Raw genomic sequence first — 27537 nt, forward strand, 5'->3', positions numbered from 1 at the left:
TAAGTTAATTTCTGCACCATGCAAAGATCATCTGGCGTTCCGATGCATCAGGTGATATTTGTCCAAACTTTTATTTGTTAACATATATTGTTTTTTCTCAAAGAACAATTTATCTTTGCCATGGTCTGCAATATTGTTTATGCAGGACAATTATTCACCGCAAGAATATTGTTGTGTCACGGACATAAAACTTGCGCCAATATTATCAAACGCCAGCATCCAACCATACCGAATTGTTCAACAAATGTGTGTGCGAACAGCCGCCTATGTGGCTCAGTCTACAACAACAACGTGGTCGTTTCATGCATCCGCGTTGGCTTACAACGAGGGGGACAACTTGCTCGTCCGCAACGGCGTACAACGCCATGCCTGACTCATCTATCTATATCGCCTCTGATGAGTTGGTCGTCTTTACCATCCGTCTCTCGCGGCCTGGTCTACATCAACACACCGGGCCGCACCTGTTTGCATGTGCTGTTTATTAAGTATAAAACCAGTCACTGCTCGGGTAGCCCGGTTTTCTTTCAAATTGGAGGCAAATTATCATCAACCGCCGTCTGCACTAGATGGCTCAATGGGAAGGCGCACAAGTCGCCACCACTACAGTTTGGTTAAACTTCAAATCGCCAGTTGGAAGGAACCATTGGCCGAGTTGCTGACACGGCTCATATGGGATCATTTATAACCCGCCGCAGTCACCTCAACCTTCTGTGGATTCTCATCGTGCTATCAACACCAATGATATACAACTTATGCCGGTTTATATCATGGTCAAATATGGAGAATTCTCAAGCCAACTCCTCGAGTCGCCTTAAGACTCAGGGGCTACAATGATATGACTCAGCAAATATTGCCGGTTTTTTAGTAAATTCAAGAACCTCAGGACGATGGAGGGAAAGATAACCCGGTCACGGAGGCTACTACCATATTGATGAAAAATTTAAAAGGGCATCAGAAATATTCTGGCTCATGATGATGCTTCAGGTTTACAATCCGATTCAAGGGAAATCCCGTCTCCAATAAAGCACTGAAGCCCTCAATATCTTGTTCAAAATCCGGTTTAAGAGGAAGCTGTCTCTTGCAAAGCTCTGAAACTCTCAAATCCGGTTTAAGAATTTCTGGTTCAGAAAGAATTAATTTCTCGCAAGTTCGAGTTTAAAGGCCGTCAGAAAATTTCCAGCTAAAAATGAAGATTCCGTTTTAAAATCCGGTTCAAGGGAAAGATGTCTCCCACAAAGCTTTGAAGCTCTCAATATCCAGTTTAACATCCGGTTCAAGAAGAAGTTATCTCTTGCAAAAAATTAAAGATTGCCAAAGAGAACTTGCTGCCATGATGCGCGGTTCAAACATGAGCATCCTGCCTTATTGGTTTATCATATTGTTGATCATTTGGGGGCTTCCTGCTTGTTGATCACAGCTGTGACTACCCTATTAATACGGGTATCAATCCAATATTATCATAAGAGCACAGCTCTGCTTACTTCGGTAATCCGTCTATTAAGCCAATATTATAATAAGGGGCCAAAGAGAGTCTGCTGCACAGCACAGCTCAAACATGGGTATCCCTTGAGCACAGCTCACAATGTCACTTGGGGGCTATGTTCGAACCATAGTCACACCTCTTGATAGGCATAAGGGCCACCAAGGGAATCACTTGGGGGCTTGGTTGTATCTGAACCATGGCTACACCTCTTGATAGGCATAAGGCCGCCAGGGAAATCACTTGGGGGCTTGGTCGTATCCGAACCATAACTACACCTCTTGATAGGCATAAGGCCGCCGGGGAAATCACTTGGGGGCTATGGGTTCGAACCATAGATACACCTCTTGATAGGCATAAGGGCACTAGGGAAATCACTTGGGGGCTTGGTCGTATTCGAACCATAGCTACACCTCTTGATAGTCATAAGGCCACCAGGGAAATCACTTGGGGGCTTGGTCGTATTCGAACCATAGCTACACCTCTTAATCGGTGCAATGCCACAATTATGACTACTTGGGGGCTCTGGTCGTATCTAAACTATAGCTTAAACCCTCTTGGTCATACACATACATCATCACATATTGCGTCATACATTGCGTCATCGTTACATCATCATAGCATGTATCATATGGGCATGGATATACCGGTTTATATGACAAGAATCGGTTTTCAAACCAGGTTATATTATTCAAATCTTCAAATAGCCAAACATGGCTGGATTTTATTATGGTTATCAATAACCAGTATTATGATTAAGGTTTTCAAAGTCGCTTTAGTGCAATGGCTATCATATTATCAATGGATATGATTTATTCTACAATTGAAGGAATAGTCCCGAGTTGCCGCAGGCTTACAACCCGGCACTTGGGGGCTACATTATTCGAATTGAGATTACATCAAATATACAAGTCCCATGTCACAGCCAACATGCACCATGGCACTTGCGGGCTAATGCAAGATTACTTTTTATTGGCCTTATTGAAGACCCGACTCATCACATCATAATGAGCCGGCCCTTGGGGGCTACCAATTGCTCCTATCAATGATTCAAGGTAAACAAGTCTTAATCCATTATATTCAAGGATCCACTTCTCAGTTGGTAAAGCACAAAGCTCTTAATTGTGTGGACGTGGGTTCAAGCCCCATGGTGGAGTTACATCATATGATGTTATTTTCTGTAGCGACCTAACCACAAACAGGCAAGTCTCTGTGCTTCAGTGTCATCCCTGGATCGATAATGCTGACACACACAGTACTCGAAGGATTTATAACAGAGTAGCAATCACACACTTATTACATCGAATGTCTCAAAATAGTACTTATTACAATAATATGGCTTAACGCCATCTAATGCGATAACAGCGGAAGGCTTGGAAGATAAGTGAGTCCATCAACTCCAACGGCATAGCTGAGCTGCATGGCAACGACCTAACGAACCTTACTCCTTGTCTGAAAAGTCTGCAACATAATACGTTGCAGCCCGAGAACGGGCCAACACATGGAATATGCTGGCAATGTAACACAGTAGGGAAAGAACAGAATAATACTATCACTACATGCATATTTGGCTGGTGGAAAGCTCTATGGTTATAATTTTGCGAAAAGCCAATTTTTCCCTACAACAAAGGAATAGATTTTAATTTAACTATCATGGTGGTTGAACAAATATTGAGAAGGTAACCCCAACTCAATCCCAATTAAAGTAATTAACAACCCAACAATATTAATTAAGAGTGATGAGATACATGTGATAACCCAAGTACTAGATACTCAAGATTGTCCATAACCGGGGACACGGCTAACCATGATTAGATTGTACACTCTGCAGAGGTTTGCGCACTTTTCCCCACAAGACTCGATTGCCTCCGTTGGATTTCTCGCACTACATGGTGTTTGAGAAACGGATGACCGAGACACAGTCTTTCAGAAACATTAACTCTCTACTCCGGGTAGACCATACCAAACCTACAAAACCCACTACCTACTGATCCACCTCTTCAAGAGCTTCACGTAACTTACTCAACTATGCTAGAGACCATAATAGCTTGTGGCTGCACACGGAAGTTTCTAGCATGAATCATCTCAGTTCCCTTTGAGCCTGGGTGGCGGTCCATAGGAAGATCACACGGATACCCCGGGATTTCCAAAAAAACAGACAACACTGGGTTCCCCAGGTGCCTCAATCCACCCAGATGTTCATTTAAGTTGCCACCTTAAGTTGAACCATTAATTAATAACCTCACATCTGTCATGGATTTCACTCAAACACAAACCACGTCTACGAACATAGCAATATAAGCAACGCGTAGAAGTAACTCCCAAGGGTTTGATAGTAACAGGGTAATAGGTTCTACCTCAACAACTACTTCCCAACCCACAAGTTAATTACGTCCTAATCATGCAATGTTTGAGGATTGGAACTAATGCAATAAAACTGGGTATGAAAAGGGTATGATCAATGTGTTACTTGCCTTGCTGACGATCCACGAAACCTAGAGACTCGTAGTAACACGCTTCGCACTCCGGGTGTTCTATCACAAACAAACAATAACATACATAAGAAACAAGCAAAGATGTAGAAGCAAAACTCAAATAAGAGGGGTTGACCAGAAAGTTCAACTTAAGAACTCCGGTATGCAAAAAGAATCAAATCAAACGGAGCAACGAAACTCAAACGGCGAAAGAAACAAGATACATTTACTAATTTGAACTAAGGTCAAATTTTACAGTAGCAAAAACTTGTGCAAGTTGGTTAAACAGAAAGAGGGTCTCGAGACGAAGATCTAGGCGCTTGAATCGCCTGAGTCCGACTCACGAGCAAAAAGATAAACAGAAACTCAAATCGGATCAGAAATCGCGATGAAGAAAAATCACAGATAAATCCGATAAAAAGAAAACTGACGAACAGTCTAACGAACGAGCATTCGTTAGCTGTGACTAACGGGCGAAAACCGTTCGTTAAAATGAATGTACGGACGAACATCCGCTAAATAGAAGAATCGAGAAGAACCGGCGAACCGATCTAAAAAATGAGCTAGGGTTTCTAAAAAAACCGAACGGTAAAAAAAACCGGCGGCTCGGGAACCGGCGTAGTACCTCCGGCGAGGGGCTCCGGTGTGGCGGGGTTGGGCGGCGGGGCGGCGGCTCGCGGGGCGGCGGGGCTCGGCGGCAGCAGCAGGCGCGGGCGGCGGCTGCGGCAGGCGCGGGCGGCGGCGGTGGTGGTGGTGTGATGGTGGGGGGCCGGGTGGCGCGTATATAAAGGGGGCGACTTGGAGGAGGGGGCAAGGCACGGCGGAGGCCGAGTCCGGCTCGGACTCCGGTCCGAGCTCGGCGGCGGCGGCGGCTTGGGCCGGCGGCCCGACTGGGTGCGGCCCAGTCGGCTCGAGAATTTTTTTTAAACAATTTCACCGACAGAAATAAAATCCTAGAAAATAAAATAAAAATCTAAAAATGCCAAACTTAATTTTCACCGTCTAAATAAAATATTTATAACGAGATGAACCTTTTCTTGGCCCTAAAATGCAATTTTGATAAACGTGAAATTTTTCTAATGCAAATAAAATCCAAATAAAATCGAATAAAATCAAAATAAATGATTTTAATATTTTTCCTCCAATATTTCAATTATTTTGGAGAAGTCATATTATCTCCTCTCTTATATTTAAATACGAAATATTTTTCGGAGAGAAAAATTATTAAAATCAAAATCCTCGTTTCATTATTTGATAAAAATCAAATATGAAAACCTGGAAATCCCCAACTCTCTCCGAGGGTCCTTGAGTTGCTTAGGATTTCGAGGATTGCGAAAACGAAAACGCAATAAAATATGATATGCATGCATGACGTATGTATAACATTCCAAATTGAAAATTTGGGATGTTACAAAACCTACCCCCCTTAAGATGAATCTCGCCCTCGAGATTCGGGTTGGCTAGAAAATAGGTGTGGGTGGTCTTTGCGTAGATCATCCTCTCGTTCCCAGGTGGCTTTATCCTCGGTATGGTGGCTCCACTGAACTTTGCAAAACTTGATAACCTTGCCGCGGGTGACTCGGCTGGCAAACTCAAGAATCTTAACTGGCTTCTCCTCATCAGTCAAATCACTGTCAAACTGAATCGCCTCCAAGGGTACTGTATCTCTTAACGGTATGTCAGCCATCTCCGCGTGACATTTCTTTAACTAAGAAACGTGGAACACATCATGAACTCCTGACAATCCCTCAGGTAATTCCAACCTGTAGGCAACTTCACCCATCCGTTCCAAAACACGATACGGTCCTACAAATCTCGGGGCTAACTTTCCCTTAACTCCAAAACGTTTCACTCCTCTCAAGGGTGATACTCGCAGATATGCTCTATCTCCAATTTCATAGGTTACCTCCTTGCGTTTCGAGTCTGCGTAACTCTTCTACCTGGACTGAGCAATCTTCAGTCTATCATGAATTAGTTTAACCTTCTCCTCAGACTCTTTGATCAAGTCTGGTCCAAACAACTGCCGGTCTCCTACCTCATCCCACATCAACGGCGTTCTGCACCTACGTCCATACAGGGCTTCAAACGGTGTCATCTTCAAACTGGCTTGGTAGCTATTGTTGTATGAAAACTCTGCGTAAGGCAAATTTGCATCCCAGCTAGATCCATAATCTAGCGCACAGGCTCTCAACATGTCCTCCAAAATCTGATTGAGTCTCTCAGTCTGTCCATCCGTCTGCGGGTGAAACGCTGTACTGAACTCCAATCTTGTTCCCAAAGTTTGGTGCAACTGATGCCAAAACTTTGAAGTAAACTGGGTTCCTCTATCTGATACGATGCTCCTTGGAACTCCATGCAGACATATGATCCTGGACATATATATCTTGGCCAACTTCACGCTTTTATACGTGGTTTTCACTGGGATAAAGAGAGCCACTTTGGTCAAGCGATCAACTACTACCCATATAGAACCATATCCTGCTTTGGTTCTGGGCAATCCGGTGATAAAATCCATGCCAAGTTTATCCCACTTCCATTCGGGTATCGGCATAGGCTGTAATAGTCCTGCCGGCTTCTGATGCTCTACCTTTACTCTTTGGCAAACATCACATACTGATACATACTCGGCAATATCCTTCTTCATACTGGTCCACCAGAAACGTTCCTTCAAATCCAAATACATCTTGGTGTTTCTGGGGTGTATCGAGTATGGTGAGTCATGAGCCTCCTGAAGTATTAACTTCCTGATCTCTGGGTTATTGGGTACATAAACTCGGTCCTCAAACCATAAGGTATCGTGCTCATCCTCACGAAAACCTTTGGCCTTTCCTTTGCTCATCTTCTCCTTTATCCCGGCAATCTCTTTGTCATCCTTCTAAGCTTCTCGAATCTTGCCCAACAATGTAGACCGAACCTCCATTGTTCCAACGAAACCTCTTGGAACAATCTCCAATCGAAGTTCCCTGATATCCTCTGCTAACTCCTTCGGCAATCCCTTACTTTCAAGGATATTAGCATAACTCTTTCGGTTCAAAGCATCTGCTACGACATTGGACTTTCTGGGATGATAGTGTAGCTTCATATCGTAATCCTTTATAAGCTCCAACCATCTCCTCTGTCTAAGGTTCAGCTCCTTCTGTGTGAAAATGTATTTCAAACTCTTATGATCCGTGTACACATCACAACGGTTTCCAATAAGGTAATGTCTCCAAGTCTTCAATGCATGCACTACGGCTGCTAGCTCCAAATCATGCGTGGCATAGTTCAACTCATGAGGTTTTAGTTGTCGTGAGGCATACGAAACAACTCTTCCATCCTGCATAAGCACACATCCAAGTCCTAAGCGGGAGGCGTCACAATATACTTGGAACTCCTTATGTATATCTGGCAGTGTTAGCACTGGGGCTGTAGTCAAATGTTTCTTCAACTCCTGGAAACTTGCCTCGCAATCATCTGTCCATTTGAACTTAGTATCCTCCTTCAATAGTTCAGTCATTGGCTTTGCAATCTTGGAAAAATTCTCAATGAACCTCCGGTAGTATCCTGCGAGTCCAAGGAAACTGCGGATCTCGCTAACTGAAGTGGGTGCCAACCATTCAGTGACTGACTGAACCTTGCTGGGATCTACTGCTATACCTTCTCCTGATATAACATGTCCAAGGAATCCGACTTCCTTCAACCAAAATTTGCATTTGCTGAACTTAGCATACAACTGGTGTTCCCTGAGTTTCTCGAGAACCAATCGCAAATGCTCCTTGGCTCCTCTTCATTCTTCGAGTATACCATAATATCATCAATAAATACCACAACAAACTTGTCCAAATACTCCATGAACACCTTGTTCATCATGCTCATAAAATAGGCAGGGGTGTTAGTCAGTCCAAACGACATGACTGTATATTCGTATAGTCCATACCGCATGGTGAACGCCGTCTTTGGTATATCCTTCTCTCGAATCTTCAACTGATGGTATCCCGATCATAAATCAATCTTCAAAAACACTTTAGCTCCTTGCAGCTGATCAAACAGATCATTGATCATTGGCAGTGGGTACTTATTCTTGATCGTCACTTCATTCAAAGCCCGATAATCTACAACCATCCTTAGGGATTTATCCTTCTTCTCCACCAAAAGTACTGGGGCTCCCCAAGGTGACGAGCTTCTTCGAATGTAACCTTTCTCTAGTAACTCCTTGATCTGTTTCTTAATTTCTTCTAGATCATTTGTGGGCATCTGATAGGTTCTCTTGGATATTGGCCCTGTACCTGGCAATAGCTCTATCAAAAACTCAATGTCTCTATCCGGTGGCATGCCTGGTAACTCCTCTGGAAAAACATCCGGAAAATCCTTCACTACAGGCACTTCCTCCTGAACAACTCCCGTGAGGGCATTCACTTGGCTCCTCCTAGGCACATGCCTAGATACATACTTAATCCTTTTTCCCTCCGGGGTGGTGAGATAAATCGACTTACTAGCACAGTCAATGCTTCCTCCATACTTTGACATCCAATCCGTACCTAATATCACATCCAATCCTTGTGACTCCAAGATAATTAGGTCGGACGGAAAAACATGTGTACAAATGGTTAGAGGTATCTGGTTGTACCATCGGCTAGCCATGTACTCTGCTCCAGGTGAACTCACTAGGAGAGGGGTCCTACGGGTTTGGGTTGGTAGTTTAAACTTATCCACGAATCCCCTTGATATATATGAATGCGATGCACCAGTATCGAAAAGGACAAGAGCGGTAAATAACTTAACCAAAAACTTACCTATTACCGCGTCCGGCTGCTCTTCAACCTCCTCCACGTTAACGTGGTTCACTTGTCCTTTGTTGAATGGATTAGGCTTCTTTCTAGCACTCCCATTCCCATTTCCATTCCTTCCTTTAGGGCAATCATTGGCATAGTGCCCTGTCTTCCCGCACTTAAAGCAAGTAACTTGACTTAGGTCTCTTTTGGCGGGGGTGGCGGGGGTGGCGGGGTTGGAGCAGTTCTGATTGTTGTTAGCTCCGTTCCCATTTCCATTATTAGCACCATTGTGATTATGCGATCCTCCTCCAGTGTGGTTGTGACCTCCATGGTTATGAACAAATCCTCCCGAGTTCGGGGTTAGGCGAGGTTTCTGCTGAGCTCCTGAGTTATACTTCCCTTGTCCGTACTTCCTCTTACGGCTCTCAATCTGCTGCTGCTTCCCTTCAATCATAAGAGCCTTATCTACCAACTCCTGGTAGTTGTTGAAGGTTGCTACCATCAACTGCATGCTCATCTCATCATTCAGCCCTTCCATAAACTTCTCTTGCTTCGCGGCATCTGTGGCCACATCATCAGGGGCATAGCGAGATAACTTGCTAAACTCATCCACGTACTGAGCCATAGTACGGTTCCCCTAGCGTAAGTTGCGGAACTCCCGCTTCTTCATCTGCATAGCTCCAATTAAGACATGAGCTGTGCGGAAAGCTTGCTGAAATTGGTCCCATGTCGCCGTGGCTATGGGGTAGGTGACAGTGTAATTCTCCCACCATGATGCTGCTGGTCCATCCAACTGATGTGCGGCAAAACGCACCTTCTCAGCATCAGTGCGTCCTGCAGTGGTTAACTCCCTTCCAATCCTGTGGAGCCAATCATCTGCAACTCTAGGCTCGGTGCTACTAGAAAACACCGGCGGTTGTAACCTTAGAAAGCGGGCTAGGTTGTCCACTGGTGGCGGGTTGTTGTTATTGTTGTTGTTGTTGTTGTTGCCCTGGTTCTGAACTAGCACTTGCATCAAAGTATTCTGCTGCTGGATCAACTGGGTGAGCTCCGACGGGAATGCAAAGCCGGGGTCACGTCTCGGAGGCATCTGATGGGTTTAGATGGAAGAGATCAGAATAGAAAAGGGGTCTAATGAGAAAGCACTACCCATATGCACATGAGGCAAACACAATTATTTCACTCAATCAATCAAGCAAGGGCATACAAGCGGTCTAGAACTATCGCAAAAGTGCTCAACTACTACTAAATACATGGGGGGATACTAATGATATATGGTGGTCATCTAGAAATTTTGATCGGTGGAAGACTCCATGATGTCTGCTCCAGCTTCGTCTTCAAAGTCATCCCCACTAGGATCCGAATCGGTGTTGTCGATGATGATGTAGTTGTCCGGGCAAGTGGAATCGTCATCTTCTATTCCCAGTGCTGGTCCTCCCATGAATACTCCGATCTTCTTAACTAGGTCGTCATTCTTCTCCAGTAGTGTCTTGATTTCCTCCTCATATCCATCACGTGTAAACTTGAGTTCTTCCTCCAACTCGATGATCCTAGTCTTCGCCTTCTTCATGTCCATCATGTCTGCGCACATCTGGTTCTCCTGACGTTGAATGTGCTGGTTTAACTCCTAGATGAAAGCTGCAATGGATGTATCCTTCTTGGTGCTGATTACTTCCCATTTCTCGTCTCGGCGCCCACATATCTGATAGATAGTGTCTTTGAGTTCCCTGTTGTAGACTTCTCCAATGCGTCCCATGGTGATGTGAGCTGCCATACTCATTCCTAAACTCCAGGTTGGTGCATCGAAGGAAAACTCTATGGGTTTAGTGACTGGCGTGAAGGTCCTTCCTGGAACTTGTACTTGAATCATCCAGCGCTCCTCCTCTAGTAAGGTGGCATTGTATGTCCCGGTGAAGCTTGGTATTCCAATGTTCAAGTACCTAGTGACTTCCTTCAGGTGGAGTCCAAATGGTGTGTCTTCATCCGGTTGTGCAAACTTGTTCCTTGCATCTGCCATCCTAAAGAGTAGAAAATGGAGAGGAGTCAGAAATGAGAAGAGAAGTGTGACCTATGGTTTAGCTTAGTGGTTGTGTCCTACACTCAGCGTGTGCTCTGATACCATCTTGTAGCGACCTGACCTCAAACAGTCAAGTCTCTGTGCTTCAGTGTCATCCCTGGATCGGTAATGCTGACACACACAGTACTCGAAGGATTTATAATAGAGTAGCAATCACACACTTATTACATCGAATGTCTCAAAAGAGAACTTATTACAATAATATGGCTTAAGGCCATCTAATGCGATAACATCGGAAGGCTTGGAAGATAAGTGAGTCCATCAACTCCAACGGCATAGCTAAGCTGCATGGCAACGACCTAACGAACCTTACTCCTCGTCTAAAAAGTCTGCAACATAATACGTTGCAGCCCGAGAACGGGTCAGCACATGGAATATGCTGGCAATGTAACACAGTAGAGCAAGAATAGAATAATACTATCACTACATGCATATTTGGCTGGTGGAAAGCTCTATGGTTATAATTTTGCGAAAAGCCAATTTTTCCCTACAACAAAGGAATAGATTTTAATTTAACTATCATGGTGGTTGAACAAATATTGAGAAGGTAACCCCAACTCAGTCCCAATTAAAGTAATTAACAACCCAACAATATTAATTAAGAGTGATGAGATACATGTGATAACCCAAGTACTAGATACTCAAGATTGTCCATAACCGGGGACACGGCTAACCATGATTAGATTGTACACTCTGCAGAGGTTTGCGCACTTTTCCCCACAAGACTCGATCGCCTCCATTGGATTTCTCACACTACATGGTGATTGAGAAACGGATGACCGAGACACAGTCTTTCAGAAACATTAACTCTCTACTCCGGGTAGACCATACCAAACCTACAAAACCCACTACCTACTGATCCACCTCTTCAAGAGCTTCACGTAACTTACTCAACTATGCTAGAGCCCATAATAGCTTGTGGTTGCACACGGAAGTTTCTAGCATGAATCATCTCAGTTCCCTTTGAGCCTGGGTGGCGGTCCATAGGAAGATCACATGGATACCCTGGGATTTCCAAAAAAACAGACAACACTGGGTTCCCCAGGTGCCTCAATCCACCCAGATATTCATTTAAGTTGCCACCTTAAGTTGAACAACCTCACATCTATCATGGATTTCACTCAAACCCAAACCACGTCTACAAGCATAGCATAGCATAGCAATATAAGCAACGCGTAGAAGTAACTCCCAAGGGTTTGATAGTAACAGGGTAATAGGATCTACCTCAACAACTACTTCCCAACCCACAAGTTAATGACGTCCTAATCATGCAACGTTTGAGGATTGGAACTAATGCAATAAAAATGGGTATGAAAAGGGTATGATCAATGTGTTACTTGCCTTGCTGACGATTCGCAAAACCTAGAGACTCGTAGTAACACGCTTCGCACTCCGGGTGTTCTATCGCAAACAAACAATAACATACATAAGCAACAAGCAAAGATGCACAAGCAAAACTAAAATAAGAGGGGTTGACCAGAAAGCTCAACATAAGAACTTCGGTACGCAAAAAGAATCAAATCAAACGGAGCGACGAAACTCAAACGGCGAAAGAAACAAGATCCGTTTACTAATTTGAACTAAGGTCAAATTTTATAGTAGCAAAAACTTGTGCCAGTTGGTTAAACAGAAAGAGGGTCTCGGGATGAAGATCTAGGCGCTTGAATCGCCTGAGCCCGACTCACGAGCGAAAATATAAACGGAAACTAAGATCGGATCAGAAATCGCGATCAAGAAAAATCATAGATAAATCCGATAAAAAGAAAATTAACGAACAGTCTAACGAACGAGCGTTCGTTAGCTGTGAAAAACAGTTCGTTAAAATGAATGTACGGACGAACGTCCGCTAAATATAAGAACCGAGAAGAACTGGTGAACCGATCTAAAAAAACGAGCTAGGGTTTCTAAAAACCGAACGGTAAAAAAACGGCGGCTCGGGAACCGGCGCGGTACCTCCAGCGAGGGGCTCCGGCGTAGCGGGGTTGGGCGGCGGGGCGGCGGCTTGCGGGGCGGCGGGGCTCGGCGGCGGCGGCAGCAGGCGCGGGCGGCGGTGGCTGGCGCGGGCGGCGGTGGTGGTGGTGGTGTGATGGTGCGGGGGGCGGGTGGCGCGTATATAAAGGAGGGCAACGACGTGGAGGAGGGGGCAAGGCGCGGCGGAGGCGGAGTACGGCTCGGACTCCAGTCCGAGCTCGGCGGCGGCGGCGCGCGCGCTGGGAGGCGGCGGCGGCTTGGGCCGGCGGCCTGGCTGGGTGCGGCCCAGTCGGCTGGAGATTTTTTTAAACAATTTCGCCGACAGAAATAAAATCCTAGAAAATGAAATAAAAATCTAAAACTGCCAAAACAAAATTTCACCGTCTAAATAAAATATCTAGAACGAGATGAACATTTCCTTGGCCCTAAAATGCAATTTTGAAAAACGTGCAATTTTTCTAATGCAAATAAAATCCAAATAAAATCGAATAAAATCAAAATAAATGATTTTAGTATTTTTCCTCCAATATTTCAATTATTTTGGAGAATTCATATTATCTCCTCTCTTATATTTTCATACGAAATATTTTTCGGAGAGAAAAATTATTAAAATCAAAATCCTCGTTTCATTATTTGATAAAAATCAAATATGAAAAACTGGAAATCCCCAACTCTCTCCGAGGGTCCTTGAGTTTCTTAGGATTTCGAGGATTGCGAAAATGAAAACGCAATAAAATATGATATGCATGCATGACCTATGTATAACATTCGAAATTGAAAATTTGGGATGTTACATTTTCAATGAAGCATGATCATATTTATAAAGTCCCTGCTCATTATTGCATAATGACCCGGCCCTTAGGGGCTACACTGGTCGATGTTTTTATGAGCATAAGACAATTTCAAGTCCCAGGTTGCTGCAAGCATGACAACCTGGCACTTGGGGGCTACATATGGGGAATACTCAGTTTTTACTAGTGACTGGGATGAACAACATGGATTTCTTCAAAAGTGGCAGTATTTATATTGAAGCAAGTCTTAAACCATCACTTTGTTCTGCTCAAGACTTGGGGGCTACAGGTAACATGCATATAAGGAGAAATATTTTTAAATTCCCAGTTTTGAGCAAACCAGATTGACCCGGCGACACCAATCATTATGACCCGGTGTCTGCAACAATCATAACCCGGCGTCATCAATAATTAAGACCCGGTGAGGACAACTATTATGACTCGGTGCCATCAGTATTTACAAACCAGCAATTTTGGTAACATTAAACCGGCAAGTTTTACATCTTCAAACCGGCTGAATATCAGATGAATGTTTCAAAGGCCAATGTTTCTTAAACCGGCGTTTTGGAAGCCGATTCAAGTGGACTATTCTTCACAATATTTTTTCTATGAGAAACCAACGTCAGCAATTTGAGTATGAAGCTGGTATATTGACCCGGACTTTTTCGAAAGAGGAAATGACAAGGACTTAAGGATGATCAAGTGCCGGCTTACAAGAATATTTAACCCAGAGCACAACCTGTCAAATTTGTTCTTGTGTTTATGTTGCAGGATTAGTTTAACTTGGATAAATCCAAATTAAACTGGGGGCTAATGTCGGGGATATACACCGCGGTATGACCCGGTGATGTCTACTACACAACTTTCTTCTTGTAGACGTTGTTGGGCCTCCAAGTGCAGAGGTTTGTAGGACAGTAGCAAATTTCCCTCAAGTGGATGACCTAAGGTTTATCAATCCATAGGAGGTGTAGGATGAAGATGGTCTCTCTCAAGCAACCCTGCAACCAAATATCAAAGAGTCTCTTGTGTCCCCAACACACCCAATACAATGGTAAATTGTATAGGTGCACTAGTTCGACGAAGAGATGGTGAAACAAGTGGTATATGGATAGTAGATAAAGGTATTTGTAATCTGAAATTATAAAAACAGCAAGGTAACTAATGGTAAAAGTGAGTGTAAATGGTATTGCAATGCTAGGAAACAAGGCTTAGGGTTCATACTTTCACTAGTGCAAGTCCTCTCAACAATAATAACATAATTGGATCACATAACTATCCCTCAACATGCAATAAAGAGTCACTCCAAAGTCACTAATAGCGGAGAACAAATGAAGAGATTATGGTAGGGTACGAAACCACCTCAAAGTTATTCTTTCCAATCAATCCGTTGGGCTATTCCTATAGGTGTCACAAACAGCCCTAGAGTTCGTACTAGAATAACACCTTAAGACAAAAATCAACCAAAACCCTAATGCCACCTATATACTCCAATGTCACCTCAAGTATCCGTGGGTATGATTATACAATATGCATCACACAATCTTAGATTCATCTATTCAACCAACACATAGAACCTCAAAGAGTGCCCCAAAGTTCTACCCGAGAATCACGACGAAAACGTGTGCCAACCCCTATGCATAGGTTCATGGGCGGAACCCGCAAGTTGGTCACCAAAACATACATCAAGTGAATCACGTGATATCCCATTGTCACCACAGATACGCACGGCAAGACATACATCAAGTGTTCTCAAATCTTTAAAGACTCAATCCGATAAGATTACTTCAAAGGGGAAACTCAAATCATTACAAGAGAGTAGAGGGGGAGAAAACATCATAGGATCCAACTATAATAGCAAAGCTCGCGATACATCAAGATCGTATCACCTCAAGAACACGAGAGAGAGAGAGATCAAACACATAGCTACTGGTACATACCCTCAGCCCTGAGGGAGAACTACTCCCTCCTCATCATGGAGAGCACCGGGATGATGAAGATGGCCACTGGAGAAGGATTGCCCCCTCCGGCAGGGTGCCGGAACGGGTCTAGATTGGCTTTCGGTGGTTACGGAGGCTTCTGGCAGCGGAACTCCCGAACTATTCTCTGTTCTGGAAGTTTTAGGATACGTAGGTATATATGGGTGAAAGAAGTACGTCAGTGGACCGAAGGGGGGGCACGAGGCAGGGGGCGCGCCCCCTGCCTCGTGGGAACCTCCCTTCTTTTCTGACGTGCACTCCAAGCTTTTCTGGTAGCTTTCCTTCCAAAAATAACTTCTCCAGTTGATTTCGTTCCCTTTCGTCTCCGTTTGATATTCCTTTTCTTTGAAACACTGAAATAGGCAAAAAACAGCAATTCCGAGCTGGGCCTCCGATTAATAGGTTAGTCCCAAAAATAATATAAAAGTGGAAAATAAAGCCCAATATAGTCCAAAACAGTAGATAATATAGCATGGAGCAATCAAAAATTAAAGATATGTTGGAGACGTATCACCCGGCCGTAAATATAACCCGGTTGACACTTAGCGATTCACTGGCGACCCGCCCTGACCAGACGGTTTACAAGCAACCCGCCTGAACATTATGACTCACTGGTAACCCGACGGGCGGAACAGACGGATGACAAGGCCCAAGGCTCAGAAGGCCGATTTATGTTAATGGTGGGCCAGTTTAAGAGGAAAGGCGTGAGGAATATTTCCCTTACAAGGAGTCAAGACCCTGACTTGTATCCGGTTTGTATTAGAAGGTAGACTAGTCCTAATCCTAATAGGACTCCACATGTAACCCGCCCCACTAACTTATATAAGGAGGGGCAGGGCTCCCCAAGGGGGACCAGCAAGAAAAATAATCGCTAAGGCTAGACACAACTAAAAGGGGAGCCGGCTTATGCAGCGTCTCCCTGGTGAGCATAATGAGACCTAGCCACAAATAGCATGTAGGGCTATTACCGGATGATGTTTCCCGGGGCCCGAAGCAGTCTAAATCCTTGTCTTGTGTGTTGATCCGCCTCGCGTCTCTCATCCCGATCAACCCCTCTCAGGCTACCACATAGATGTGTTGGCCTCATGACTAAGTCCTCACACTAGGATCTGCCGTGGCAATTCCACGACAGTGTCCGAATATAGTCGTCCAATATATCAATCTTTATGTCTCGACCATTTCGAGACTCCTCGTCATGTCCGTGATCATTGATACGTCTCCAATGTATCTATTATTTTTGATTGCTCCATGCTATATTATCTACTGTTTTGGACATTATTGGGCTTTATTTTCTACTTTTATATTATTTTTGGGACTAACCTATTAACCGGAGGCCCAGCCCAGAATTGCTGTTTTTTGCCTGTTTTAGGGTTTCGAAGAAAAGGAATATCAAACGGAGTCCAAACGGAATGAAACCTTCGGGAACGTGATTTTCTCAACGAACAAGACCCGGGGGACTTGGACCCTACGTCAAGAAAGAAAAGAGGAGGCCACGAGGTAAGGGCGCGCCTAGCCCCCCCCCCCCCAGGCGCACCCTCCACCCTCGTGGGCCCCCTGTTGCTCCACCGACGTACTCCTTCCTCCTATATATATCCACATACCCCCAAACGATCAGAAACGGAGCCAAAACCCTAATTCCACCGCCGTAACTTTCTGTATCCATGAGATCCCATCTTGGAGCCTGTTCCGGAGCTCCGCCGGAGGGGGCATCGATCACGGAGGGCTTCTACATCAACACCATAGCCTCTTCGATGTAGTGTGAGTAGTTTACCTCAGACCTACGGTCCATAGTTAGTAGCTAGATGGCTTCTTGTCTCTTTTTGGATCTTAATACAATGTTCTCCCCCTCTCTTGTGGAGATCTATTCTGAAAGCACAAGTGCTCCCTAGGTGGTTTTGATAATTGATGACAACATATCTCTTGTTGGACTAACATTTCGATCTAGCATGTTTCAGATAGGTTCAACAATGGAGTGGCATGGACTAAAGGTTGTGGGAACTCCTTCAAGATGTTAAGGACAAAGGATTGGCTAAAGCTTCAAGCTCAAGACTCTTCATTTTATATTTTAGTGATCCAAGATCACATTGAGTCTTTAGGAAAAGCAAATACTATCAAGGAGGGATGAGGTGTTGCTTAATGAGCCTCTTGCTTCATGTGCTTAATGATATGCTCCAAAATCCTCAACTACTTTCCCATATCCACATATGACCTAAACCCTAAGCCAAACTCGGTCCTACCGATTCTTCCTATCCGGCGCCCCCAAGTTTCACTTGTCATTAGCCACTGCCAAACCCTAGCAATTCGGTCCTACCGATAAGGATCTCGGTCTCACCGAGATGGGGTTGCAAACTCTCTGTTTCCCTTTTGTAACTTTTCGGTCTTACCGAAAGAGCGAATCGGTCCCACCGAGATTGCAACGTAAACTCAGTGTTTCCCCTTTGTAACTTTTCGGTCTCACCGAGTTCCACTCGGTCTCACCGAAAGAGCAAATCGGTCCCACCGAGTTTGCCTGACCAACTCTCTGGTTAGCTAATTACCAAATTCGGTCTCACCGAGTTTGTGTAATCGGTCTCACCGAGATTACGTTATGCCCAAACCCTAACCATATCGGTCCTACCGAGTTGCATGTCAGTCCCACCGAAAATCACTAACGGTCACTAGGTTTACATTTTCGGTCCGACCGAGCTTATTGATTCGGTCCCACCGAGATTGGAAAACTGTGTAACGGTTGGATTTTGTGTGGAGGCTATATATACCCCTCCACCTCCTTCTCATTCAGAGAGAGAGCCATCAGAACACACACACCATTCCAACTCATATGTTCTGAGAGAACCACCTACTCATGTGTTGAGACCAAGATATTCCATTCCTACCATATGAATCTTGATCTCTAGCCTTCCCAAGTTGCTTTCCACTCAAACCTTCTTTCCACCAAATCCAAATCCTATGAGAGAGAGTTGAGTGTTGGGGAGACTATCATTTGAAGCACAAGAGCAAGGAGTTCATTACCTACACACCATTTGTTACTTCTTGGAGAGTGGTGTCTCCTAGATTGGCTAGGTGTCACTTGGGAGCCTCCGACAAGATTGTGGAGTTGAACCAAGGAGTTTGTAAGGGCAAGGAGATCGCCTACTTCATGAAGATCTACCGCTAGTGAGGCAAGTCCTGTGTGGGCGATGGCCATGGTGGGATAGACAAGGTTGCTTCTTCGTGGACCCTTTGTGGGTGGTTGCTTCTTCGTGGACCCTTCGTGGGTGGAGCCCTGTGTGGACTCGCGCAACCGTTACCCTTGGGTGGAGCCCTGTGTGGACTCGCGCAACCGTTACCCTTCGTGGGTTGAAGTCTCCATCAACGTGGATGTAGGATAGCACCACCTATCCGAACCACGGGAAAAACATCCGTGTCTTCAATTGCGTTTGAATTCTCCAAACCCTTCCTTTAAATTCTTGCAAGTTGCATGCTTTACATTCCGCTGCTCATATACTCTTTGCATGCTTGCTTGATATGTATTGTGTGTGTTGAAATTGTGTCTAAACTCCACTGAAACCGAAAAAGCTTAAAAATTGCAACTTTAGCACTAAGTGTCTAATCACCCCCCCCTTTAGACACATCTACTTCTAGATCCTACAAGTGGTATCAGAGCTTTGGTCTCCATTGCCTTGGTTTAATCACCATTGGAGGAAGATGGATGTTTCTACATTAGGGAGTCTTAGACATAGAGTGCCTATTCTTGAGGGAGAGTATTTTCATGAGTGGAAAAATGAGATGCTTGTAATCTTCAATCAATATCATTTGAACAAGTATATTGCTAGCCCTTGTGCACCCCATATTGATCCCTTGCATCCTACCCTAGATGAAGATATTGACATGATTCGCAATCTTAGAACTATTGAGCTCATCATTAGAGGATTGCCCAAAAATTTGATTGCTAGTTTGCCTACTCACAATTGTGCCTATACCATATGGAAATTTCTTGAGGAACGATTTCCCGATTATTCCTTGAAAACTTTGGATGAAATTCTCCATAAATCTATTGCCTTGAGTAAGATGAACTCTAGTGATCCTAGTTTTGGTAAATGTCTTTTTGAACTTGCCAATCTTAAGCATGCTAAAGGAGATGTTGGAATCATTAATGATATCATATTCAAAGCTATAAGAATTCATAAAAGCAACCACTTTGATCATTTATCTAATGAATTACCCTCTCTAGGAAATGATGAGTCACAAGATCATGATGAACATGAATATTATGATGATGATGATAGTGACTTCAATCTTGATGATGCAATGAGACATTTTGGTCTTATGGCAAATCTTCGGGGATATGAATCAGGAGGAAAGGAATGGGTTCTTGATAGTGGATGTACTGATCATATGACCGGAGATGAAGAGATGTTTCGTGAGCTTGCTGAAAACAACGGCCCTCGAAAATATGTCACCTTTGGTGATAATTCAAAGGGTAGAGTGGTTGGCCTTGGTAAGGTGGCCATCTCACATGATAGTTCCATTCAAAATGTCATGCTCGTTGAATCTCTTGGCTACAACTTACTTTCAGTATCTAGACTTGCTGATTTCGGTTTGAATGTCCTATTTACTGAGGTAGATTGCCAAGTATTTCGTCGAGACAATCATAAAATGGTCTTTACGGGTATGCGTAGAGGTGATCTTTACATTGTCGATTTCTCTAAAAAGGCACAACCTAAAACTTGCTTTGTTGCTAAATCCTCAAAAGGATGGTTGTGGCATAGACGACTAGGTCACGTTGGCATGAGAAACCTTGACAAGCTTATTAAAGGAAATCATATCCTTGGAGTTAATGATGTCATATTTGATAAGGATAGACTTTGCAGTGCCTGTCAAGCAGGTAAACAGGTTGAAGGAAGACATCCCGTGAAGAACATCATGACCACGAGGAGGCCACTAGAGCTACTTCACATGGATCTTTTTGGTCCCAACGCCTACAAGAGTCTCGGTGGAAATTCTTTTGGTCTAGTTATAGTTGATGATTTTTCAAGATTTACGTGGGTGTTCTTTCTTAATGACAAATCGCAGGTCCAGAAGATCTTCAGAAACTTCGCTAGGAAGGCCCAAAATCAGTTTGATGTGAAGATCAAGAAGGTTCGGAGTGACAACGGAACGGAGTTCAAGAACGCAAATGTGGACACCTTTCTTGACGAAGAAGGGATTTCATACGAGTTCTTGAATACGTACACACCTCAACAAAATGTAGTTGTTGAGAGGAAGAACCGGACGCTCATCGAAATGGCAAGAACGATGCTTGATGAATACAAGACGCCAAAGCACTTTTGGGCAGAAGCGGTTGAGACAGCTTGTCACGCAACAAATCGCTTATATCTTCACAAGCTACTCGGCAAGACGGCATACGAGCTCCTCACCGGTAACAAGCCTCAAGTTGGATACTTTCGAGTATTCGGCTCAAAGTGCTACATTCTTGATAAGCATCGTCGTTCAAAGTTTGCTCCTAAATCTCATGAAGGTTTTCTACTTGGTTATGGATCAAACTCTCACACTTACCGTGTCTACAACAATTTCACCCGAAAGGTTGAAGAGACGGTAGATATGAAGTTTGATGAATCTAATGGCTCGCAAGTAGAGCAATTGCCAATTGATGTAGGAGACAAAGACCCTTCAGAACCAATTCAAGACTTGTCCATTGGCAAAATTCGTCCAACGGAGGTGAAGGAGAGTACTTCATCCGTCCAAGTGGAAGCTTCTACTTCACGACAAGGTGAACCAAGAATCGACACGGAAGCATCCACAAGTGGGACACATCAAGATGAAGAAAACGAGGAAATACGTCAAGACGAACATCAACAACCTCCTTCTCCACCACGACAAGAGAACGACGACGTCAACAATGAAGAAGGCCAAGATGAAGAACAAGATGAAGAAGATGTTCAACAAAGACCCAAGCAAAAGCTCTCACGAGTTCGAGCAAGAATTGCCAAAGATCATCCCGTCGAGCAAATCCTCAATGATATACAAACCGGGAGAATCACTCGCTCAAAAACTCGTTTAGCTAACTTTTGTGAAAACTATTCATTCATCTCTAGCATTGAACCTATGAAGGTTGAAGAAGCATTGGAAGATCCGGATTGGATAAACGCTATGCATGAAGAGCTACATAATTTTTAGATAAACCAAGTTTGGAAATTGGTCGAGAAGCCCGACAACAACCACAACATCATTGGTACCAAATGGGTGTTTCGTAACAAGCAAGATGAAGATGGACAAGTGGTTCGCAACAAAGCACGTCTCGTCGCCCAAGGGTACACACAAGTCGAAGGTATGGACTATGGTGAGACATATGCTCCCGTTGCTAGACTTGAGTCCATTCGCATCTTACTTGCCTATGCTAATCACCATAATATCACCTTGTACCAAATGGACATTAAAAGTGCTTTTCTAAATGGTGAAATAGAGGAGGAAGTTTATGTCAAACAACCTCCCGGCTTTTTCAATCCTAAGAAACCAAATCATGTCTACAAACTTCACAAAGCTCTTTATGGTCTTAAACAAGCTCCTAGAGCATGGTATAAATGCTTGACCAAGTTCCTTACTACAAGTGGTTTTGAAATTGGTAAAATTGATTCTACTCTTTTTACTAAAAGGGTTAATGGAGAACTATCTGTATGCCAAATTTATGTTGATGATATCATATTTGGTTCAACTAACCCTCTCTTTAGTGAAAAGTTTGGAAAGCTAATGTCAGAGAAGTTTGAGATGTCTATGATGAGTGAACTCAAATTCTTTCTCGGCTTGCAAATCAAGCAAACTAAGGAAGGTACATTTGTCTCTCAAACAAAGTACACCAAGGACTTATTCAAGAAGTTCAATATGCAAGAATGCAAAGGTATGTCTACACCCATGCCTACTAGTGGACATAATGATTTGACCAAAGATGGTGAACCGGTTGATCAAAAGGTTTATCGCTCTATGATTGCTTCATTGTTATACCTATGTGCTTCACGTCCCGATATTATGCTAAAGTGTGTGCATGTGTGCACGATATCAAGCTGCTCCTAAAGATTGTCATCTTAAGGCTGTGAAAAGGATAGTGAGATACTTAATCCATACACCAAATTTTGGCATTTGGTATCCTAAGAGGTCTTCTTTCGATCTTGTTGGCTATTCCGACTCGGATTATGCCGGAGACAAGGTTGATAGAAATTCCACTTCGGGTACTTGTCAATTTCTTGGTAGATCTCTTGTGTCTTGGTCTTCCAAGAAACAAAACTCGGTATCCTTATCCACCGTCGAAGCGGAATACATTGCCGCTGGTTCATGTTGCGCTCAATTACTTTGGATGACCCAAACTCTTAAAGATTATGGGATTTATGTGAAACATGTTCCACTGCTTTGTGACAATGAAAGTGCTATCAAAATTGGTCATAATCCTGTACAACATTCTCGAACTAAGCATATTGAAGTTTGTCATCACTTCATTCGAGATCATGTTGCTAAGGGTGACATTAATCTTAAGCACGTTCGCACCGATAAGCAATTAGCGGATGTATTTATTAAACCTCTTGATGAGAAAGTGTTTTGCAGGTTGAGAGGAGAATTGAACATCATTGATGCTTCGAACTTGGAGTAGAAACTCCATTGGGTACATGCAAGACAAGAGCTTATGACTAATCCATGATATATCTCTTATGATAACTATCTTATGTCTTGGATATATTTGCACCTTGCATGTTGCCTAACCCATGTAGGTGCTTGGTTGAATCTAATTCCATGAGATTGCGACTCACTCACATCTTGAGCAATCTCTACAAGACCAAGACTCTACACAATAGTGGCTGAAGACAAGGAAGCACAAAAACCATTCAAACATATCCTTTGACAAATTCTATGTTAAGCTTCATGATTGTCATCTTTGGATACACAAGTGCTCTTCCTTGCAAGAACTAACCCATGTAGGTAGATAAACTCAAACTCCAAGAGGTGCTCCCAACTCTTGATGAACTACATTGACCTTGAGCACCCACACAAGTTCAACTACATGAGCAAGAACCACATCACCACCCAAGGTATGTTATTCCATCTTAGAGAAGCTTTACTCCAAGACATGAGTCAAAGCAACTCAACAAGATGTGAATACATCAGGATGCTTAAACGAAAAATGGTAACCCCATTTTGAGCTTAAACGATGAGTATGACCTATGATCAAGTGTTCTCACTTGACTCCTAAGTCAATATACTCTAACATAGGTGACCATGTCACCGCCCAATACTAGATGAAGTTCTCTTGTGTTCTTTTCTGAGTTATTGCATTTTTCCCTTGCATATTTGTTTCCTTCTCTTTCAAACAAAAAAAAACTTCATCTAGAAACTTTCACTCTTTTCTTTTTTGTTCTGCATATTTCTGCATCAAATTCCTTGCAAATCCTTCATCTAATTCATTGCAAATCTTTGTGAGATCTTACTTGACTAGTGAGCTGAGGTGACAAGTGTTTTTCTCTGTGTAAACTCGGTTTCACCGACTTGCAATTTCCGGTCCAACCGAATCTTTTCGGTACCACCGAAATATGCCACTCGGTGCCACCGACTTTGCAATCAGAAAAACAGTTTGCCACTTGTTCTAAATTTCTTCTGATCCAGCTCCACTCAATGAATCTTGTCCTCCACAAGCATCACAATTTTATCCTCTGCTTTGTGCTGAATCTCAAGGACCAAACCTATTCGAAGGATTCCAGGAAAAACCTTCTTGGAAATTGATGTCAAAGGGGGAGAGAGAGATCACATCAAAGCTTGTAGGAGAGAGAGATCACATCAAGGGAGAGAAACAGTCTCAAGGACCAAACCTACAAGAGAGAAAGTATTAAGGGGGAGAGAGAGACCTCAAGGGGGAGAGAAAGTCTCAAGGATCCCAGATGTTGTTAAGGGGGAGAGAGAGATTTCCAGGGAGAGAAAATACTCAAGGATCCCAGATGCTTGATGTTCAAGAGGAGAGATGCCACATGTCTTTTTGGGGGAAAGACATGTTTATATGAACTCATTTGAATTAAGTTCTTTTCATATCTTTCAGCTCTGATTTTCTGTTTCCTATCTTCTACCAATATCCCATGTAAGATTCAGGGGGAGCAAGACACCTAAGGGAAAGAAATCAGCCAAATTCATTGCATATCTTTATTCTTGGGGACATGTTGAATCCAATGTGGTACCTTGTACTCACTCTCTACATGTCATCCCAGTCTTGGTATTCTTGTGGTTTCTTTTGTTTGCTCTGGCTAGTGGACGTACCTGTGTTATCTAACCTTGTTTGTGCAGGTTCATTCCATCCTAAGCCAACTCAAGATCACAAGGTAAGTATATGCATCAAAATCATGAGTATGAGGAGTTCTTGCTTATGTACATATTGTTTGCAAGAAGGACTCATGAGCATGGAGGTACTTTCCTTGATAATCTTTTGCTCTGATGCATATGGCCAAGATGCATGTAACACATTGCCTACTCTGTCATGATTATGCTCTCACATACCTCTATATTTCATATTTACATGAGTACATACATGTAGGGGGAGCCTATGCTTGTTACATGTTCTTCCAAAGCTTTACTTGCTGTTCTTTATATCTTTATCTAAAGCTTTGATGTATGTTGCCATCAATTACCAAAAAGGGGGAGATTGAAAGCACAAGTGCTCCCTAGGTGGTTTTGATAATTGATGACAACATATCTCTTGTTGGACTAACATTTCGATCTAGCATGTTTCAGATAAGTTCAACAATGGAGTGGCATGGACTAAAGGTTGTGGGAACTCCTTCAAGATGTTAAGGACAAAGGATTGGCTAAAGCTTCAAGCTCAAGACTCTTCATTTTATATTTTAGTGATCCAATATCACATTGAGTCTTTAGGAAAAGCCAATACTATCAAGGAGGGATGAGGTGTTGCTTAATGAGCCCCTTGCTTCATGTGCTTAATGATATGCTCCAAAATCCTCAACTACTTTCCCATATCCACATATGACCTAAACCCTAAGCCAAACTCGGTCCTACCGATTCTTCCTATCCGGCGCCACCGAGTTTCACTTGTCATTAGCCACTGCCAAACCCTAGCAATTCGGTCCTACCGATAAGGATCTCGGTCTCAACGAGATGGGGTTGCAAACTCTCTGTTTCCCTTTCGTAACTTTTCGGTCTTACCGAAAGAGCGAATCGGTCCCACCGAGATTGCAACGTAAACTCAGTGTTTCCCCTTTGTAACTTTTCGGTCTCACCGAGTTCCACTCGGTCTCACCGAAAGAGCAAATCGGTCCCACCGAGTTTGCCTGACCAACTCTCTAGTTAGCTAATTACCAAATTCGGTCTCACTGAGTTTGTGTAATCAGTCTCACCGAGATTATGTTATGCCCAAACCCTAACCATATCGGTCCTACCGAGTTGCATATCAGTCCCACCGAAAATCACTAACGGTCACTAGGTTTACATTTTCGGTCCGACCGAGCTTATTGATTCGGTCCCACCGAGATTGGAAAACTGTGTAACGGTTGGATTTTGTGTGGAGGCTATATATACCCCTCCACCTCCTTCTCATTCAGAGAGAGAGCCATCAGAACACACACACCATTCCAACTCATATGTTCTGAGAGAGAACCACCTACTCATGTGTTGAGACCAAGATATTCCATTCCTACCATATGAATCTTCATCTCTAGCCTTCCCAAGTTGCTTTCCACTCAAACCTTCTTTCCACCAAATCCAAATCCTATGAGAGAGAGTTGAGTGTTGGGGAGACTATCATTTGAAGCACAAGAGCAAGGAGTTCATTACCTACACACCATTTGTTACTTCTTGGAGAGTGGTGTCTCCTAGATTGGCTAGGTGTCACTTGGGAGCCTCCGACAAGATTGTGGAGTTGAACCAAGGAGTTTGTAAGGGCAAGGAGATCGCCTACTTCATGAAGATCTACCGCTAGTGAGGCAAGTCCTGTGTGGGCGATGGCCATGGTGGGATAGACAAGGTTGCTTCTTTGTGGACCCTTTGTGGGTGGTTGCTTCTTCGTGGACCCTTCGTGGGTGGAGCCCTGTGTGGACTCGCGCAACCGTTACCCTTGGGTGGAGCCCTGTGTGGACTCGCGCAACCGTTACCCTTCGTGGGTTGAAGTCTCCATCAACGTGGATGTAGGATAGCACCACCTATCCGAACCACGGGAAAAACATCCGTGTCTTCAATTGCGTTTGAATTCTCCAAACCCTTCCTTTAAATTCTTGCAAGTTGCATGCTTTACATTCCGCTGCTCATATACTCTTTGCATGCTTGCTTGATATGTATTGTGTGTGTTGAAATTGTGTCTAAACTCCACTTAAACCGAAAAAGCTTAAAAATTGCAACTTTAGCACTAAGTGTCTAATCACCCCCCCCCCCTTAGACACATCTACTTCTAGATCCTACATGTTTGATGTAATCTTCTTTTTGTGATGTGTTTGTTGAGACCGATGAATTGTGGGTTTATGATCAAGTCTATCTATGAATAATATTTGAATCTTCTCTGAATTCTTCTATGTATGATTGGTTATCTTTGCAAGTCTCTTCGAATTATCATTTTGGTTTGGCCTACTAGATTGATTTTTCTTGCAATGGGAGAAGTGCTTAGCTTTGGGTTCAATCTTGCGGTGTCCTTTCCCAGTGACAGTAGGAGCAGCAAGGCACGTATTGTATTGTTGCCATCGAGGATAACAAGATGGGGTTTTCTTCATGTTGCATGAGTCTATCCTCTACATCATGTCATCTTGCTTAAGGCGTTACTCTGTTTTTAACTTAATACTCTAGATGCATGCTGGATAGCGGTCGATGAGTGGAGTAATAGTAGTAGATGCAGGCAGGAGTCGGTCTACTTGTCTCGGACGTGATGCCTATATACATGATCATGCCTAGATATTCTCATAACTATGCTCAATTCTGTCAATTGCTCAACAGTAATTTGTTCACCCACCGTAGAATACTTATGCTCTCGAGAGAAGCCACTAGTGAAACCTATGGCCCCTGGGTCTATC

This window comes from Triticum urartu, chromosome 7A (assembly GCF_056163025.1).
Source record: "Triticum urartu cultivar PI428250 chromosome 7A, HENAU_Tu73, whole genome shotgun sequence".
NCBI lineage: Eukaryota > Viridiplantae > Streptophyta > Magnoliopsida > Poales > Poaceae > Triticum > Triticum urartu.